General features: G+C 46.3%; 1 protein-coding gene across 5 annotated transcripts in view; it reads left to right on the forward strand.

Moving 5' to 3' along the window:
• LOC102088239 (CBP80/20-dependent translation initiation factor-like) overlaps positions 1 to 20,033 on the forward strand; it is a 158,151-nt gene that overhangs the window by 1,969 nt on the left and 136,149 nt on the right. The window contains exons 2-4 of one of the 5 annotated variants that reach the window (XM_065044993.1): positions 1,843 to 2,089; positions 4,791 to 4,948; positions 8,872 to 8,992. The exons of the other annotated variants lie outside the window; for them this stretch is intronic. The gene's annotated coding sequence lies outside the window, so the exon portion shown is untranslated. The remainder of the gene's footprint in view (positions 1 to 1,842; positions 2,090 to 4,790; positions 4,949 to 8,871; positions 8,993 to 20,033) is intronic. 5 annotated transcript variants of the gene reach the window in all.

Here is a 20,033-nt window from a genome sequence, read left to right on the forward strand (position 1 = left end):
TGTCTGTTTTGGGAAGCTCAGCCTGTGCTTGGATGTGAAACTCTCCCTCTGAGCTCTATCTGAACCCTCCTTGCAACATGGTTTCCCCACCGGAGGCCTCTGTGAATTTAAGGTGTGGTGGTTAGAGTGCAGTGGGACTTGTCCAGCTCTTAAGCAGCATTTTTTTTAATCATTTATAAGATCTCAGGTTGTTTAAAGCAGAGGAGCAGTGGTTGGATGCTGCAGGTGAAGGCGATGTGGGGAAGCCCAGCACCCAGGAGCTCCCCGGCCAACGGGAGACTGGAGAAACCATTTGTGGAGATGAACTGGACACCAGTTCTGTCTTTGCGGGGGGATTTGGGAGAGGATGGAGCTACCTGGAGACCTTCGTTCCCGTAACTGAGTCAGCCTGGTGCAGAAATGGGGTGGGAATGGTCTACGGAGGGTTCCTAGGGGTCATGAAAAACAATGTGCAAAGCATGAAAACATACTTGATAGTTGTTAACCCTTGATCCAAACTATGGAAGGGAAGATGACGAGGTGCTGAGCTTTATCTCCAGATGTCCCTCCTTCAGCAGTCTGTCTTGGAAGAATAAAACACTCCTTTTTTTTTTTTTTTGCTCTCTGAGCATCTTCACTTCGGGGTGAAGCGCTCTGTTGAGTTCACTCAACTGTGGTCTCCTGGTGAGGACAAATTTTGCTATGCCAGCTCTCTCCCTCCTTCTCATTTTGGGTCTCTCTCTCCTGTTTCTCCTTGCAGCTGTCTTTGCTGTTGTTCCATATTTTCCCAGCAGGAATGGTGTGAAATTGCAGTAGTTACCGCTGGTTGAGTTTTTGCTCTGCAGAGCAGCAAGAAAACCCTCCTGGACTTTATTTAATTTCACGTTCTTGCTGCTCAAGTGAGTCTTTGGGGTCCAGTGTATTTGTGAGGAGCTATTCCTAAAAGTATAGCGGGACCCTATGGCCTCTATGGAAGCTGGAGGCAGCAGATGAGCTATTTCAGGAGGTGTTTGTGACACATTTTGCATGTTGCCTATTTCTGCTAAAATATGGAGCAATTAAATATTGCTAATGGTTTCATTGTTCTTCAGTTATTACACATGCTGTCGTTAAGTTTCAGAATTAACAGACTGCTGCGCTGTTTGGGGTAGCTCATGCTCTTAGACTAGGGAAAGGACAATTGTTATGTCTTGAAAATCAAGAGGTGTTGAGGCTTCTGGATGAGGAATCTCCATAAATGCTTTGGGATGTTCTGGTGAAACTCCTTGGAGAAGGTACAGTTCTGCTGTCTGAGTGTAATTAGCGCATTAGCGAGTCATCCGAAATAAAGGGCTAGTGTAGCTCGTTAATAGTTTTCTGTTTGTGTGAGAGACTGGCTATTTTATTTTAATTTATTTATATATATGTATATGTATATGCATATTTATATATATAGAGAGAGTAATTTACAACATAGATGCCATGCTGGTGATCCAAAGAGAAATATGTTTCCTGCTCAGTTCAGCCTGAAATGAGGATGATGCGTATTCTCAAAAATTTTGTGCATTTAACCATCAACTTTCCCACCGAAAAGAGAGGTTTTGTTTCTTCCACGTCTTCCTTGGGCTGTGCCATGGTGGGTCTTGTCTTGCTGGACTCTGCATCATCATTGTCTGTTTTTTGCAATGTAAAGATCCTCCAAAAGTGGCCAGGAATGGGGGTGGCGTCTCTAATGGACTTGAGATCTTTCCTTTTCAACCCTTGGCCTCCCGTGTCCCTCAGGCACGTAGCAGTCATGGTATAGAAGAAGAAAAACCTGTTTTCTCATGTGGTAGGAGAACCTGTGGTGACACAACTAAACTTCTGCATCTGCTATCTCTGCAGGACCAAATCCTGCCATGCCTGTCGGCCAGGAGTGTTCCGTGTGAGTATTTCATAATACGCAGCAATTTATCGAGGGCGTCTCCTTTTGTGGCCACCAACACCAGCTCAGCTTTGTCTTCTTCTCCAGCATGGTTGCGTCCACCACCCTGTTGGGTGGTGGTGGATGTCACCTGCATCTCTCAGGCAGCAGGACGGAAGGAGTTGTAGGTGGGATGACATGTCCGTGTCCCTGGAATGGGGAGTGGAGGTGAGTAGCTGTGTGGTGTGCTCTATCCCTTGGTGTCACATCATGTCCAGGTGACCTGAGGATGCATGTGGGTGCCTACAAGCTTCTCATTTCTCACCAGTGATTTTAATTGGTTTTAATGCAAAAAAAAACCCCACAACCCAACCAACCTTCCCTGTTCCTTTGGATCTGGGACTGGTTTGTACAACCTGTGCTGCCCTGGGAAGGCTTTGGCCCTGTGCTGAAGCAAAAGCTACATGGGGGGACACAGCTGCCACCAGCTTCCCCAGCTGCCACTAACAGCATTTGTAATTAATTCTGAAAAATGCTTTTGAACTCATAAAATCCTGGAGGAGCTGTGTTGCTTGGCTTGTGTTCACCAGGACCTCAGGAGAAGCTGGTGTTGACAACCAGGTTGTCACCATCCCTCTGCTACCAGTTGCGTTGGGTGGTGGCTCCACAGGAGGTGAGCAGCCGGGTTGGTGCAGGAAAGGTGGCACGGGAGGCTGTGGCAGGACAGTGTGACATGCCACAGCCGTCAGTGGGGGACAGACCAGGAGCAGAGATGGCACCTGGTCCATCCCCAAGCTAGCATTGACAAAGTCTTCTGCAAATAAGTAGGTAGGACCCCAAGTGTTTTGTATCATTTGATTAAATCTCACAAGTCTGATCTTTGCAAGCACAATGCTTTTGAGCTAGAACAGAAATGCATCGTGGATGTTTTATGGGTCTCGGCTGTCATGAGCGTTTAGCATTTTGTTTGTGAAGCCTGAGCTTTGCCAACCAGCATGGAACTGGTTGTGGGTGACACAGCCTTGGGCAAGATCAGGGCTGGGGCTTTGCAGAGCTGGACTCAGCCGTGGCCATGGCTGCAAACTGCTCCTTCTACTTCATGGTCCATGCAGATGTCGTTTTGGGGCCACCAGCTTCTGCAGGTGGCTTTAAGGGGTGTTCAGGTCTATGAAAACACATCTGAGTGTTTTCTAATAGGAGATCTTGCAGGAATAATTGTGCAATAAATGATAAATAATCAAGACCAGACTGGATGGGGCTTTGAGCAACCTGATCTGGGTGAAAATGCCCCTGCTCATCCCTCACCATCCCGTCCAGCCTGGCCTAAGATGTCTCCAGGGATGGGGCATCCACCACCTCTCTGGGCAACCTGGGCCAGTGTCTCACCACCCTCAGGGTCAAAAATTTCTTCCTCATGTCCAGCCTGAATCTCCCTCCTTTAGTTTAAAACCATCACCCCTTGCCCTATCACAACAGGCCCTGCTCAAAAGTCTGTCACCATCTTTCTCACGGGCCCCTTTTAAGTCCAGAAAGGTGCAATAAGGTCTCCCCATCCTGAGTGTCAGGGCAAGAGAGGAAAAGCAAGCAGGAAGGGTTGCGGTTGTCAGCTGGGTTTAATAACAGAGAAATGGTTTATGTTTAAGGTGGCATTTGCTTTGTGTGGTGAGAAGAGCCAGGGGTGGATGCCTGCACCCCCGGGAGCCATATTCTGGGGCATACCAGTGACCTGAGAAAAATCTCTTCCCAGCCAATGATGGGCTTGGAGGCATCTTTGGTGACATTTTTCTCTGGCTCAGGAAGGCGGACTGATGGTCGTAAAACTTGCAGCAATAATTTCTGCAGCTGGAGGCTTTATAGCAGGAGGTAGAAGCTCAGGGTGCTTTTGGAAATGACTTCTAGGAGAGGAGGTAGGTGGAGTTTTCAGGAGCCGTGAGGTCTCATTATGGCTACAGATGCCTCTAGAGGAAGAGGAGGCCACAGATGTGGATGAAGAGGCTGAAAAGCTGCAGGGACCAGCTATGATGAAGTGCTGGATGCCTTTCTCCCATGGCTTTTTTTTCCCCTTGTTTTGGGACCAGCAGTTTCTCACATCCCGCCAGCAGCTCTGAAATAAAACGCATGCTTCTGGAAAGCTCTTCTGGTGACCAGCGAGGTTTCTATCCCTTCCTGCATCCCTGCTTTGTCCATCCCTTTGCTGGTCTGGCAAAAGCAGCTTTTTTGTTTTTTCCTGCCTATGAGGATGCTCAGAACCGCAACATCCTTCCCCCTCGGATGCTTTTAATGCAAAAATTCACCCCAGGGTGCTGGTCCCTCTCCCTTCCTCCTGGGTTTTGGAGCATCTGTGGAGCACACATCATCTTTCTCAGAATCAGCTCAGAGAAAGGATACTTGCACATCTTTTAAATTTTTTTAATATATATTCCCATTATATAAGGTGAAAGATTTATTTATCGACTGCAAATGGCCACTTTGAAACTGCTTCTCTAGATTTCTGTGGTTTTTTTGTTTTTATTTAACAGAAATGAGGCTTATGAACTACTAGCTGTCAGTTGCTATTTTTCCGGAAGCTTTTTTAACCAGGGGTCTAATTTCAGCCAAATTTGACAGAGGAGTGCGGGTCTCAAAGATAAGAACTTACAGGCTGTTGAAAAGAGGGTGGAAAAGGGAAATCCAGATTTCTTCTTGCCTACAAGGAGAGGCTACAGCAATCATGAGCTTAAATATTATCTGTCTGGGTGCAAGTGGGTCAGTTAATTCAGAAGTGGCTTTAGTAATTAATTAAATTTTTTTTTGAGGAAATAACCCAAATTGCCTTGAACGTGGGGAAGGAGGAGCCGGCTGTAGAGATGCTGCCTGGAAGGGTGTGATGGGATTATGCTACATGATCTTTAAGGTCCCTTCCAAGCCAAATTATTCAATTTTTTTGCAGCCCCACTGTTGGTCCCACGCAACCACCAAGCTTGCAGTGAAAAGCCAGCCAGTGGCTTTTGTCCAGGTTCTCCTGTCTGTACCAATATTTTGCAGTTCCAAAGGGTTTTCCAGCCTTGAGCTTGACCACTCCATGGACTCGCTGGGATGGATAATCAGGTATTAATTATACTGTTACGGCTCCTAATAGTAGCATTTATGGTTTAGTGCCAGTGTTGGGTTAACGGTTGGACTTCATCTTGAGGGTCTCTTTCAACCAAAATGATTCTATGATTTTATGTGCTGTCACCTAGAAGCTCATGTAGCATGTTTGCACACCAGGGAGTGGATAAAATCTGAAAATCTGTCTCCAAAAGCTTGGCCAGGCTCACTGCGCTTTCCCGCTGAACCTGAGGTCATGGCTGGTAGCATCGCCTGGAGGAGACGAGCCACCAGCACGGTGGCTTTTTGGCACCACTGGTGGTCTATGAACTCGCCTCGGAGCTGGAGCTGCTGGTAAAAGTGACGAGGGAACCCCTGTTCCCAAAGGAGCCAGGGGTAATGCTTGGCCCCTTTGTGCTCCTGGCAGCTTTTCTTGTTACAACTGCAGCACGAGGCTGCTCTTCTATCTGTTCCCCTTCTGTTGTCACTATATATGCTTTCATCCTTATTTATTTATTTATTTATTTTAATGGGGATTCTATTCCTTTTTTTGAATTATTTTCTTTACCCTCTTCTCTATTTTGGGCTCCAGGGGAGGAAGTGACTCAGCCTTTCCCCTGCCCTGGTTTGCACACTCGTCTCTTGCTGCCTTTGCTGAGGTTTTCCTTGAGCACCCCCAGTTACTCTCGCTTCATTCAGCTGGAACCTGGCTGCCTCCTCGCTGCACGTGTCAGTGGGGAAGGATGAACTGTCAACAGGAGCTTTTCTCCGTGCCAGGAGGGTTGTAACGCGGTGAGGAGGACATGCTACCAGACCTGCAGCAGCTCCACATCTGCTCTGCTCCCCATCCCTGAGCATGGACATCTGTGGAGAGGCAGGCGAGTCCAGCCAAATGAAATTTTAGGGGCTAGCCTAGTCATACTGTAAAAAAATTGATGAAATTTGATGGCATGGACTCACCAGGGAGAGCAGAGCAAGTTCAGATAAGGGAACAGAGCTGGGGAAGGGGCTGGAGCACAAGTGTGATGGGAGCGGCTGAGGGACCTGGGGGGTTCAGCCTGGAGAACAGGAGGCTGAGGGGAGACAGGGACACAAAGAAACAGCCTCAGGTCGCGCCAGGGGAGGTTGAGGTTGGATCTTGGGAACAATTTCTTCCCAAAAAGGGCTGTTGGGTATTGGAACAGGCTGCCCAGGGCAGTGGTGGAGTCACCATCCCTAGAGGGGTTGAACAGATGCAGAGATGAGGTTCTCAGGGACATAGGTTAGTGCCAGTGTAGGTTAAACAGTTGGACTCAATAATCTTAAAGGTCTTTTCCAAGCAAAATGAAGCATGATGAAGGACGCCATGCTCGCCCGGACACTGATGGGAGCCGTCTGCGTGGATGCTCATGCTTGCTTAGTGCAGGACTGCTGCCAGCTTGCCTTTTGTGGCAGAGCTGAACTGTTTGCTAAATGCTGGGGCGGAAGCATCTCTTGCTCTCCCCGGAGCTTTCAGGCATCGCTGCTCAGCAAGGGAGTCACTAAATTGTCTGCCACTCTAAGCAATACCAGGCATTTGGCCAGCTATGTACTATATTAAAAACAAGTGCATTACGTTCAGGTTAATTATCCTCTTCTGGAAGCCAGTACAGCAGGCTGCAACCTCTGCTTCTTTTTTAAAGGGGAGAAGAGAAAATAAAAAGAAGAAATTCCCAAGCCCCCCCCCCCCAACCCCTTCCTCTCCCACTCCAAAACCCAGAGGCTCAAACCCTGAAAACAATTTTTATCTCCTCAGGAAATTCCAACATGAGCCACTTACTACATTGTTTTATACAGTTGGAGGAGGAATGATCTTTGTCTCAAATTATTCTCTCAAATTTTATCTTCTCTCAAATTATTACTCTCATGAGTAATAACGACTGAATAGCGTTGTCCTTGCAGCACCTACACTCAGGCCATATTAGCTCTCTTCTGAGCATCTCTGTCTATTGATTAAAGCATTAGGAGGAACATCAGTTTGGAAGGAGTGCTTTTGATTAGCTAATTATTTTAACGAAAAAAGCAGTTAACTTTGATTCAAAGTACGTTATAAACTGTGGCTGCTGTTTTCTCATGTGCTGGAGGGAGATTGGAGAACGTAACCAAATGAGAATGTCACTCGGGAAGCTAATGAAGAAGAGTTTGCTGGCTGAACGTGAGCATCATGTGTGAGGTCTCTTGCATGACCAAGGGACATGGAAAAATTTTTGCATTTAAGGGGTCTAATGGTTTTTGGCTGGTGAACTCTAGTGACTGCAGGAACTTCATGGTTGCATGAAGCATGTACAGGACAGTTGGGTCTGTAGGATGCTTTTGTGTGAAGATTGGGTTTAACTGGTATGAATCAAATGTCCTCAGACACAAGGTGTGAACTGTGGGGTTGTCCTATGCAGGGACAGGAGTTGGACGTGATGATCCTTGTGGATCCCTTCCAACTCGAGACATTCTATGAATTAGTGAAGAAATCTGGGGAGCTAATGTGAGTTGTAGTGGCAAGTTGGAATATTGGGGAGGTGTTAAAAAAGAAGCAGCTTAAAAAAAATTTTGGAGAGACCACAGAATCATGGAATAGTTGGGGTTGGAAGGGACCTCTGCAGATCATCTAGTCCAACCCCCCTGCTAAAGCAGGTCCACCTAGAGCAGGTGAAGTATCTGCTTCCACTATTAACAAAAGTGAGTGGCTTTTGGAAGGTGGGGGTTTGATTCAAGTCACCATCCAAAGGGAGAACCTGAAGACCAAGCAATAAGTGACTGGTTTCTTCTGGATTGGAGGTTGGGCCCCGGTATTGGGCGACCAAATCGGAGACAGATGATGGCTCTTGCATGGTGCAGATGGAGAGGGAAAGAGAAGGAGGGGTCATGGTGGTGAGCACATCCTCCTCTTTGATCTCCCTTTCCTGTTTTTTGATCCAATGTCGAACATCTGGACATGAGCTCAGTCCAGCTCCTGCTCTTGGGGCTCTTTCAAATCAGCCTGGACTTCCAGACCACTTGCTGCTGGGAAAAAATTTTCTTCTGGTTTGGATTAAGCTGAAACTCAGACTTGGTGGCTTTGTCCTGGAAGTCTGGGCTAAGGACAAGCATGCCTAGGTAAGATCCTGGAGTTAGTCTGGATTGAAGTGAGCTCTGGAGATCCTCTGGTCCAGCCCTTTGCACAGCACAGCACCAGCTTCTCCATCAAACCTGGTTGCTCAGGGTCTCATCCAGCTGAGTCTTGATGTTGTTTCCAAGGATGGAGACCACACACCCCTTGGTGTCACTCACACCAAAGGAATTTTTTATTATATCCATCAGAGTTTCCTGTGCTGCAGCTACCGATCCTCAGATGTTCAGGTGGTTTGCTGGAGAAGACTTCTGGTCTTGTCCATGCCCCTGACATGTACCCGTTGGGTTTCTGAGCTCCTTAGGGACATCACTTTCCAGCCAGGCAGGAGCTTGTGTCTGCCCGTGTTCACTGAGAAGGCTCAGCACCAACTGACCTAATTATTGTAATCTTGCTCTTCCCTGGATAGCGCAGTTTCCTTGGCTCTCAGGAGGCTTCCCTGGTTTCTCCAAGCTGCTCTTTGATTTCTCGTCTGTCTTTCACTAATATTGTTCATTTGCTCAGGCTGGATAAGCCCGAGTTTAAGGTTTGTAGCCAGATACAGTGCAATATTTGTGAACTCCTTCTCCTGCTGGGTTTGGTGGCCCCAATCTTTTTTGTTCCCTTTTTTTTTTCTTCCCTATTTTTTCTTTTTTTTTTTTTTTGTTCCCTATCCCAAGTTTTTTTTTTCCTATCCCATTTATTTCTTCCTTCTGCCAGACCCCCCTGCCCTCCCTGCCTTCCCTACCTGCTTCCTTTCTTTTCCATAAGGGGTTTATTTGGGTACAGATATAGACCAGTTACCTTTTAAAGGTGCCAATTTTTTTTTTTTTTTTCACAGCAAGACAGGGATTTACAGCACGTTAACAGGATTTAACAGCTACTTCACCATAAATAAAGCCCAGGAGGGATAAAAAAAAAAAGCCAAAACCCAACCCAACAACAAAACATTGGATGTTGGGGTGAGTTCCTCTATTCATAAACTTATTTTTTTCCTGAAAATTGAGGTTGGGGAATTACCCCTGTGCTGTCTGAAAACCTTTGTGGTCCCTGTCGGGCAAAAAATAACTTGATATAACTTGGTGCCTCCTTAGCTTTACTGCTAAGTTCCCTGGTTAAACCACCTGATAGGATCAGCAGAGGTTGGTGGCACTGCAGGGACATGATGACAGAGGCTTTGAAAAACAACAAGTCAGCAGCATTATCCTCAAAACCTGGTTTTGTTTGTTTGTTTATGTGTTTGTTTTGTTTGTTTTTTTGTTGTTTTTTTTTTTTTTTTTTTAATTCCCTTGTCATGTACAAGATCCAGTTTGACCTGAAAGGGAGCAGGAGAGGATGCATCCTCTGAGCATCAGTGAGCCTTTATCTGTGTTGGGGTTTTTGCAGCCCTGGGTTTTAACTTGTGCAATTCCCGATAATCTCTGGAGAGTAAATATTTTCTCCTTGAGCAGAAAATATTTCCCTCATCTTAAAAAATATAAAAGTATATATATGCAAACTTCACTGAGCTTCCTATGAGTTTCTGATAGATATGTGAATTACATCTTCTGTCCTGCTGCATCTTTTGGGTTGGTACCCCAAATTATCCTTAGGTGTTCTGAATACTCCTAAATATCAGCCCACTGAACAAATAGTGGATGGTAACTGTATTTTTTTTTTTTTTAATTTTATTTTTCGGTTAATTAGCCTATAGCAAAATCGTGATAGTTGTGGAGAATAAGAGGATTTTTAGCTGGGGTCAATGAGAATAGGTATTTTTCATAGAATCATAGAATCATTTTGGTTGGAAGAGACCCTCAAGATCATCAAGTCCAACCATAACTTAAATCTAGCACTAAACCATGTCCCTAAAAATCTCATCTCTGCATCTTTTAAACCCCTCCAGGGATGGTGACTCTACCACTTCCCTGGGCAACTTGTTTTATTTTGTTAGAAAAGGAAACAAAATAATGTCAAGTCAAAGAGGCTTCATTCAATCCAAAATGAAATCTGGTTTTAAGTATTTTACACTGTAATGGAGAGCTGTGGAAATTTAGTGTATGTCACTGTGACATAAAAGTAAAAATCCTTTGTTTAAAAATACCAAACCCTAAAAAAAAAAAAACAAACAACTTTTTACAGCATTTTCTTCCCAGTGTTTTGGATGCAGTGACTTGACCAAAGCTATTTCAAATTCACCAAGCCAAAACCGGGCTGCTGGCAAACAAGTGATTTTTAAAAATCATTATTATTATTCTTTGATGGGTTCAGCCTTTTGTTTCTGCAAAGATGGATTCAGTTCCTCGAGTGCCTGATGTCCCTTGTCAGAGGAGGGGACATGTGGGGCTTGAGTGCCAGGTGTCACCTCTGGTTCCTGCTGCTGGAAGACATTGAGCTTCTTCTGGACATGGGGGGATGCTTACCAGCAATGGGGTGGCCCTGTGGACCAGAGATTCTCAGCAACCACAAAGGTTCTTCAAGGTCCCTCCTCCAGAGGTTGGCCAGTGCAGGATGGGACGTTCTTGGATGCTGACGTGGCTTAGAACAAGCTCCTTTGGTCCCTGCAGGTGCTTTCAGTGGGGTTGTGACATGCTGGAGGTCATTATGGGAAGACCTTCATAATGAACATGAACATGAAGGACCCTTCAACAAAAGAACAAAAAAATAGCATAAAACTCATTTGTGGATGTGTTTCTGGGTTGTCCTCATGTCTGCAGGTCCCCCAGTCGTTGGGAGTTCAGTCCTGGGCATGGCTGGTGGGTTTTCCACTGCAAATGGGGTCTTGGGGTGGACACAGGTGTCCTGAAAGATGGATCTTTATTTGCAGGTGGTCCTGGGTCCTCCAGTCATCACCCAGCCCTGTAGGAACAGTGTCTCCTTTTGGATCAGGAGGCAAACTTAACAAAATAAGTATTTCCAACTCTATCCCTTCCCAGGCTGTGTTTGTGGAGAAAAAGCTTCTATTGGTGCTTTCTTGTCCTGTTTTTCCTGAGCTGCTGGATATTTACTCAATGCAATCACCCCTCAGGCAGTCTGAAAACTAAGGCCAAACTTCTGATGTTCATCAAAGACCTACTAGATCCGTGATGCCTTCCCTGCAGTAGCACCTGGAAGCTCCAAGACCTCTTTCTTCCTCCCCACACCAGGAAAGCCAAGCGTTTAAGTTAAGTCCTAACAAGACTTCTTGTGTTTTCCAAGAGAGGGAAGCAAGGCACAGTGGAGCAGCCAGCGATACATCCCAACCACATGCACAGCACTTGGTCACTTGGGTCCATGATGGTTAGACCCAAGTGTGGTCCACGATGGGTGGAACACTTGGACACAAGGAGCAGCTCAAAGACATTTTGGGACCAACTTGAGGTTCTCGTTCCCAGTACACCAGCAGCGATACTGGGGCTCCTCAAGACATCTGAGACCTGGGGTTTGCAGAAGGGACTGATGTTAAGGACGCTGACAACAGGGCATGTGAGGACATGGGGTTGGTGGATTCCATGGCTGAACATCAGCTGTTTTGTTCTGGGCCAGTTCATCTAGACTGTCATTGCTGCTGGTGGAGGTAAATAAGACACTCCCCAAGCTCTCTTGATCTCATGTTCATCTCAAAATAGGTCAGGTATTGTGTCCTGGAAGGACGTGTTTCTCCATTTTTTTTGTATTAATGAAAACCTCCCTGTCATCCTCCTGCTTGCCAGGGCTCAGCTGACTGGAACTGCTTCATTTACCTCTTATTAATCAAACCCCGCGATTCCCTGGGTGATAAATGGAGCTGTGCAAACTCTTGCAGCATCTTTACCCTGCTGGGGTTTGTCAGGCTGGTTTTCTTCCTGTCACTGGCTTCTTATCACCCCTCACTTGCTATGATTTAGGGAGGATTAACTGAACAGGGAGTAGGGTTGCCCAAAAAAGATTTTTGGGGAGATGGAAACAATTTCTTCCTGGAAAGGGCTGTCGGGCATTGGAACAGGCTGCCCAGGGCAGTGGTGGAGTCACCATCCCTGGAGGGGTTGAACAGACGTGAGATGAGGTTCTCAGGGACATGGGTTAGTGACAGGGTTGGGTTAATGGTTGGACTCTATGATCTTGAGGGTCTTTTCCAACCAAAATAATTCTATGATTCTATGTCCCTTCCCAGGGCAACTACTGGCAGCCCAGTGCAAAACCTGGCTGGGTATCGCATTTTCTCTCCTAATTTCTGTGAGAAACCATGTGGGAGAACATGCAGGAGATCATTGTAGACTGAAAAAATGGATTTAAAGTCTGCAAAGGCATCTTGCCAAGCTGTGAGAGCTGTCTCAGATGATGCCCTTTGCCCACAGTGGTCTCAGGGAGCTGGGTTTAATTCAAATGGTCCCTGTGTTTGGCATGAGAATCACTTCTCCGTAATACAGTGACTTTGCTGGATGGAAGCTGTGTCTGGACCACATCCAGTCCACAGAGCTGGACCTGAGGAGGATACTGTGTGCAGCCCCAGGTGAAGGGAAAGCTTTGGTAATCAACTCAGTCCTGGGTCAAAAACCTATCCTGCATCTGGGCAGGAACAACCCCAGGTTCCAGTATAGGTTGGGAAATTACATATTAGAGAGCAGTGTAGGGGAAAGGGACCTGGGGGTCCTGGTGGACAACAGGATGACCATGAGCCAGCACTGTGCCCTTGTGGCCAGGAAGGCCAATGGCATCCTGGGGTGTATTAGAAGGGGAGTGGCTAGTAGATCGAGAGAGGTTCTCCTTCCCCTCTACTCCGCCCTGGTGAGACCACATCTGGAATATTGTGTCCAGTTCTGGGCCCCTCAGTTCAAGAAGGACAGGGAACTGCTGGAGAGGGTCCAGCGTAGGGCAACCAAGATGATTAAGGGAGTGGAGCACCTCCCTTATGAAGAAAGGCTGAGGGAGCTGGGGCTCTTTAGTTTGGAGAAGAGGAGACTAAGGGGGGACCTCATTAATGTTTATAAATATATAAAGGGTGAGTGCCATGAGGATGGAGCCAGGCTCTTCTCGGTGGCAAACAATGATAGGACAAGGGGTAATGGGATCAAGCTGGAACACAAGAGGTTCCGCTTAAATTTGAGAAAAAACTTCTTCTCAGTGAGGGTAGCAGAGCACTGGAACAGGCTGCCCAGGGAGGTTGTGGAGTCTCCTTCTCTGGAGACATTCAAAACCCGCCTGGACATGTTCCTGTGTGACCTCACCTAGGCGTTCCTGCTCCAGCAGGGGGATTGGACTAGATGATCTTTTGAGGTCCCTTCCAATCCCAAACATACTGTGATACTGTGATACTGTGAAATGTGTGCGGGTTTGATGCCTTGCTGGGGTCTGTGTTGGGCTCCATCCTTTCCGAAGCAGAAGGTTCAAAAAGTACATAGGACATGGGGGATGATGCTTTTTCCCTGTCTTTGCAAGTGGCTGAAGCTCTTACATGGGTATATTTCAATCTGGAAGAAGCCAGTTTCCAAAATTCTTGGTTTTTTTCTACTAGAATATTTAGAAGATCTCATTGGTGGTGGTGCCGTGGCTGCTGTTTGTATGGCAACTGATAAGGTCCATGACTGATGCTCCTGGGGTGTCTGTGATGTATAATAAAAGCCAATCTGCTGCTTATTTTATAACTTGATAATTTGAATGTGGTGGAGGAGCTCAGGTCCAGGATCCAGAGGCAGGTTTTGGAAATTTTGTTTGTTTGTGGGTGTTGCTGAGTGGGGATATTTTAGTTTTTGTGGGGGTTTTTAACACTGAAGGTAATTAAAGATTCAGCAAATCTCTGAATATGCTTAATCTGTGCATGGAGTCTTTCAGATGAGTTTAACTAGCTCAGAGAGGGACATGGTAAGTTATTTTCCTTTTCCTCTGCAAAGTAGCAAGAGGTTTACAGGATGATTTTTCTTTCCAGTTCCAGTTGAGCAGCTCATGTTAGGCAGAATTCAGAGATCATCTATGAGTGAACCAGCCTTGGGACGGAGGGAATTATCTCTCCTTGAAATCTGCTCCTTGCTTTGCTCATATAACTCAAGCTCCAAAACACCGGATTTGTGGCTGGGAAGGATTGTTCTGCTTGGTTGGAGCAGCAGAAACCCAGGGATAATTTGCTTTTTTCCACTCCTGATGGTACAGGAGGTGGCTGATGCTGCAAAAAACATCTTGCTTCTTCATTCCCATTTCATCTTTCTAAGCCCTTGAACATGGGAGGCACCTGTGGCTCTCCTGTCCCCAACCTTGTCGCACAGAAGAGTTTCATTGCCAAAAGAGAGAAAAACCATGATGAAGGGAAGCGATCGGTGGGGCTGGAGGCGAGATTTCATTATGTGAACCTCATGGGGTTCAACAAGGCCAAGTACAAGGTCATGCACCTGGGTCAGGGCAACCCCTGGTATCAGCACAGGCTGGAGATGGAGGGATGGAGAGCAGCCCTGCAGAGAAGGACTTGAAGACACTGGTGGATAAAAGATTGGACGTGAGCTGGCAATGTGTGCTTGCAGCCCAGAAACCAATTTTATCTTGGGCTACATCACAAGGAGCGTGGGCAGCAGGTGGAGGGAGGGGATTCTGCCCCTCTGCTCCACTCTGGTGAGACCCCCCTGCAGTGCTGATCCAGCTCTGGGGTCCTCAGCACAGGACAGACATGGATCTGCTGGAGAGGGGCCAGAGGAGCCACAGAAATGATCTGAGGCTGGAACAGCTCTGCTGAGAGGACAGACTGAGAGAGTTGGGGTGTTCAGCCTGGAGAAGAGAAGCCCCAGGGAGACCTTATTGTGGCCTTTCTGTACTTAAAAGGGGCCTGTAAGAAAGATGGGGGCAGACTTTTGAGCAGGGCCTGTTGCGATAGGACAAGGGGCGATGGTTTTAAACGAAAGGAGGGAGATTCAGGCTGGATGGAAGGAGTTTTTGCCCCTGAGGGCGGTGAGAGCCTGGCCCAGGTTGCCCAGAGAGGTGGTGGATGCCCCATCCCTGGAGACATCCCAGGCCAGGCTGGATGGGGTTCTGAGCAACCTGAGCTGGGTGAAGATGTCCCTGCTCATGGCAGAGGTGGCACTGGATCCACCTGGATTGATACTGGGAGTTGCCCTGGCCCAGGTGCAGGACCTTGCACTTGGCCTTGTTGAACCTCATGAGGTTAACACGGGCCCACTTCTCAAGCTTCTCCAAGTCCTTATGAATGGCATCCCATCCCTCAGACATGTCAATTGCACCACTCAGCTTGGTGTCACCAACAAATATAAACCCTTCTGAGCTAATCTTGTTTTATAGCTTCTCTCAATGAACAAGCGACAGAACGAGAGGAAATGGCCTCAAGTTGCACCAGGGGAGGTTGAGGTTGGATCTTGGGAACAATTTCTTCCCAGAAAGGGCTGTCAGGCATTGGAACAGGCTGCCCAGGGCAGTGGTGTAGTCACCATCCCTGGAGGGGTTGAACAGATGCGGAGATGAGGTTCTAGGGAACATGGGTTAGTGCCAGGGCTGGGTTAACAGTTGGACTTGATGATCTTGAAGGTCTCTTCCAACCAAAATAATTTTATGGTTCTATGTCCCTTCCTGGGGCTCTGAGCAACCTGATCTGGGTGAAGATGTCCCTGCTCATGGCAGGGGTTGGACTGGATGAGCTTTGAAGGTGCCTTCCAACCCATACCATTCTATGATTCTATGAAGAGAGGACCAGCTGTCTCCTCCTCGCATAAAACCTCCGTCCGTCCAGAGTGGCAGCTCCAGCGTTTTGGCTGGCGACCCAGCTCTGTCCTCTGAATGCTGCTAAAAGTCAGCATAGGGGTGCAAAAATGTTCTTTGTCAGCAAACTATGGGCATGATTTAACAGGGATTAAACACCCTGCGCGCTTGCCTTGCTGCTGACCGGGGGATGCTGCTCCCACCCCATCCCTTCCGACTCGCAGGATGAATTACTTCAGTGGGTTGACATCTCAACTCAAAGTTGGTTGTGTCTTTTAGCATTATGGGGCTTTTCATAGCCCAAGTGCCCATTATATTGCCTGGGTGCCTGGAAAGAAAAGATTACCTTTCTGAGAATGGTTTTTCCCTTTGGTTATTTGCAAAAGGTGGAATGCGACGGCACAAGCTTGTGGTTGAATTGTGCGGTTGCAAAGCGTGTGGATCAGCTGGTTATTCTAATGCTTTTACTGAGGACGTGGGCTGTTGCTTTCATGGGATCAGGGCTCATCCCCTGGGATTGCAGAGGAACCGGTCAAAATCCACGTGTTTTTTTCCTTAGGATTGCTATTCACTGTGTGCATCATGCTGAGGCACCCATGTTTGTGTGGTGTATGTGTGCAAGCTCTTTTGGCAGGAGAACATCCTTAATTCTTGTCTTTTAGCATAATTTTTGCAACCATTATGTCCTATCCAGCCTGCCGGTGCGATGCCATGTGCTCTTGGAGGAGAAACATGGCAGCTCCGAAGAGAAGATCGTGGAGTATGTGTGAAATCTGCTTTTTTTTTTTTTTTTTTTTTTTTTACTGTTTCTTCACATATTTTTATTTGGTGACATTTCCTTCAGAAAGGTGAAAAATAATGAGGATAAGATGTAACGTCGGTTCTCATGCCATTAGCTTTTAGTAGAAGCAGGGGAATGCGAAAATGGATTCTGCTGACTTAAGTCACAGTTTGTAGTATCAGCTGCTATATAAATAGGTTATAAAACCTGTTCTTGATGGTTGATGGTTAGAGGTTTTTTTATGATCGGTTTCAGGTTTTATTTCTAAAAATGCTGATGTATTTCCATATATTGAATTTATATAAAAATCAGGGGATGGGGAGCATGCCTACTGTTGTTCTGCAGCCGGAGTGATGCTCCTTTGCCCTGGCATCCTGTGGGACTGATATCCATCAGATAAGCCATAAACCCACCCCCACGCACCTCCTAAAGTTGAGACAGTAGTTTTCTTAGTCGTATTCTCATTTATTCCTTTCTTTTTCTTGGCAACATGCATCACACACCAAAGGTAACATCTTCCCCCCCCCGGTGAGGAAGCCCATCTGTTGGGAAACTACTACAACCTCATGCACGGATTTGACACACTGAAAGAATTTGTGTTTCTAAAGGTGATGAGGTTTTTGTTTTTTTGAAAAAGAAAAAAAAACAACAAATCTACCTCCCAACCGCAAAAAAAATCCTTGTAGCAGTGAAGCAAGCTACGTAACAAATTATTGTCTGATTATTGATTATTGACTGATAATGAGGGATTTCTGGCTTTCTGGTTATTCCTCTCCCTTTCTTGCTGGGTAAATTTGTCAAGGCAGCTGGTTTGGGTCTGATTCTGTGGCCTTTTGCACTTGATTGTCTCCTGGCTCTCTCCTATTTTTTTTTTCTTCCCTGATTTATTTTTGTGTCTATTTTAATGGCTCTGTTTCAATGCAGAGTGGCGTTTACCTGCTTTGTGGCATGTCAGGCTCATGGACGGCACCGCAACGTGGCAGCTGTTGGGCTCCCGTCCTGTCACTTGTGCTTTTCTGCATCACCAGAAACCAGACTTGGGACTGGAAACACGATGAAATATATAAAATGTTCAGCCAGCCGTGGATGCATCAGTATCTGAAAAGCCCAAGGCTACATCCAGCAGCAGTCACTTTTCAAAGGTGTTTACATTTTAATCAGAAAAGGGTCAGATCCAGGATATAATAATTTACATTTCTGCACTTGGAATTGTTTGGAATCTGGAAAAATACCAGTTATAGAGCAGCAAATCCAAATGGTAGACATGATGCTTCATCTGTGCTCACAGTAATATGTGGATGGGGGGAGTTGTGGTTCATCTCAGTTGCTTTAGTTTTTCTGTAGTTACTGTTCAAACAGTTTTCTGGGTACAAAAAGTGGCCGCTGGCAATAAACCGCTCCTTTAATTCACTGCTTTAGAAAGACACATCACTAATTACTTGTTGTTGGAAATCGGCTGGGTTAGGAGAGAGAAAATATTGCTGCTGCAGGAGCTCATTAAAAGGAGATGCGGGGAAGTGGCCATGCTGATTGGCAGGAGTTCAAACCCCAAATGTAGATGGTCAAAGGTCCTTCTGCCTTTCCTGCTGCCAAAGCGTTGGCTTGATGGAGGGTTTGACCAGGCTGCCCAGGGCAGTGGTGGAGTCACCATGCCTGGAGATGTCTAAAAGACATAGAGATGAGATTCTTAAGGCCATGGTTTAGTGCTAGAGTTGGGTTAATGGTTGAACTCGTTGATTTTGAAGGTACATCCAACCAAAACGATTCTATGATTCTATGACCATGTTCTGTTCCTCTCTGCACAGCCCCAGAAGGCACCAAGCAGAAGGAGATGTCATCTCAGTGGGACATGATGTCCAACAGGTCTTCACTGGAGGGGGCAGAGAGCAATAGGGTGGGTTTTGGAGGCTGGACAAGAGATGTGAAAGTTGATGATGGTTCCTCATGGGACCAGGCTGGAGCCTCTCCTTGGGTCTCCTAGAGGTCTTTTTGGTTTGATTTTGCCATCATCCCATCATGCAGGCACAAATAAATAAATCTGTGGGCTGCTCAGGTGCTTCTCAGTTTATGTCCTGAGTGTCTTAGAGCAGAAGTAACCTGCTGGATCACAGCAGTATTTCAAATGTATTTGTTATAAACTCCCCGGGGAGAGCGAATGCGAGAGGGACGCTGGACGACCCACCACAGAAGGAGGTGGCCTCATCGGTATGTGAAGAATTTGTGCTGCGGCCACCTTTTATAGGAAGCATCTCTTGTTCTTAGCAAAACACGGGATCATAAATCCTGTATGGTGAGAAAAATGTTTACAAGGATTTGTCAGGGTAGCTCTGGAGCCCGTCACAGCCTTTATTTCTGGGGAATAAATCTTCTGCAGAGAGAGGCTGCTCTGCGTTCCTCCTGCCCTATGTTAGAATTACGGAGGAATGCATAGGAGGATTGGCATGGGAACTTTTTCAGTGTTTATCTGGAGGATAAATAAGGAAGAGATGCGGGTTTACCAACCGGGATGCCTTAAGTGAGTAATTTAAACCCATATTTAAATGATGGAGTCCAAGTGGTTGGAAAGATTGGCTTAGGTGCTTGCCATTTATTGGAATTTGATGGGTGTTGGACCTTTTGATCACTGAATTTTTATATAGGTGTCTAAAATTGGAGAAACCTGATGCTGAGTGCTGCATTTCTGCCTGAACTCTGTATTTTAGAGATCTTTTCCAATTATCTTACCTAAGTGTTAGCATTGAGTGTTAGCTCCTGGCAATGTAGTTGTCAGTTAAATCCACTTCCAACTTTTGATATTCGAGTGGTTCTCCTGTCTTTGATGACCACAACCTTCAAAGAAACTTGTCATGTGTGGGAAAGTGTTTTCGCCTTTCAGCATCCATCCAATGGAAACGAAAACACGGCAAAAGCAACCTCTTGATTTTTTTTCCTTTACTGATGCCTGAGCAGGTTGGACCTTGGGTGGGAGTGAGGAGTTGTGTAGTCATTGGCTTAATGGTAGGTTAGGACATTGGTTTGTCTTGCTGAGTTGGAACAAGAACTATTTTAAGAAGATCACTTTGTGGACCAGCAGTCTTGCTGACAAGGTTGCCAGATCAGCATATTTTGGACCGAAAGCCTCCGTTCCTCACTTCAGGGAATGATATTTGTGTGTGGCTGGAGTCTCTGCCTGCTTGGGATGGTTGTGGGTCCCACACTGGCATGGCTGGGCTGCTCAGTCCAGGTTTTGGAGAAGTTTTGTCTTGGAGTGATAGAGAGAAGATGGTTGGAGCATCTTCCCTGTGGGAAGGACATAAGAATGGGGTCCTCTCACCCAGACTTGAATGAGCTGATGGAAATACATTTCTGTTCCTACATATCTCTCTTCTTCTCATCATGAGCTCATATTTTCTTCCATCGTTTTGTTTGTAAGTCCCCCTATGCTGTTGCCTCCCACTCATCTTGCCCCAAATGGATTCCTTCTCCATTGCTGCTCTTCACGTATCAGACTCACCACTTGGCTCCACAAGTTCAACAAGCCTGGAGCATCTTTGGGAGAAGGGGAATAAACATAGAAATGTCATTAAAAATGCTTATTCTTATTGAATTTA

The sequence above is a fragment of the Columba livia genome, chromosome W, assembly GCF_036013475.1.
Source record: "Columba livia isolate bColLiv1 breed racing homer chromosome W, bColLiv1.pat.W.v2, whole genome shotgun sequence".
Classification (NCBI taxonomy): Eukaryota; Metazoa; Chordata; class Aves; order Columbiformes; family Columbidae; genus Columba; species Columba livia.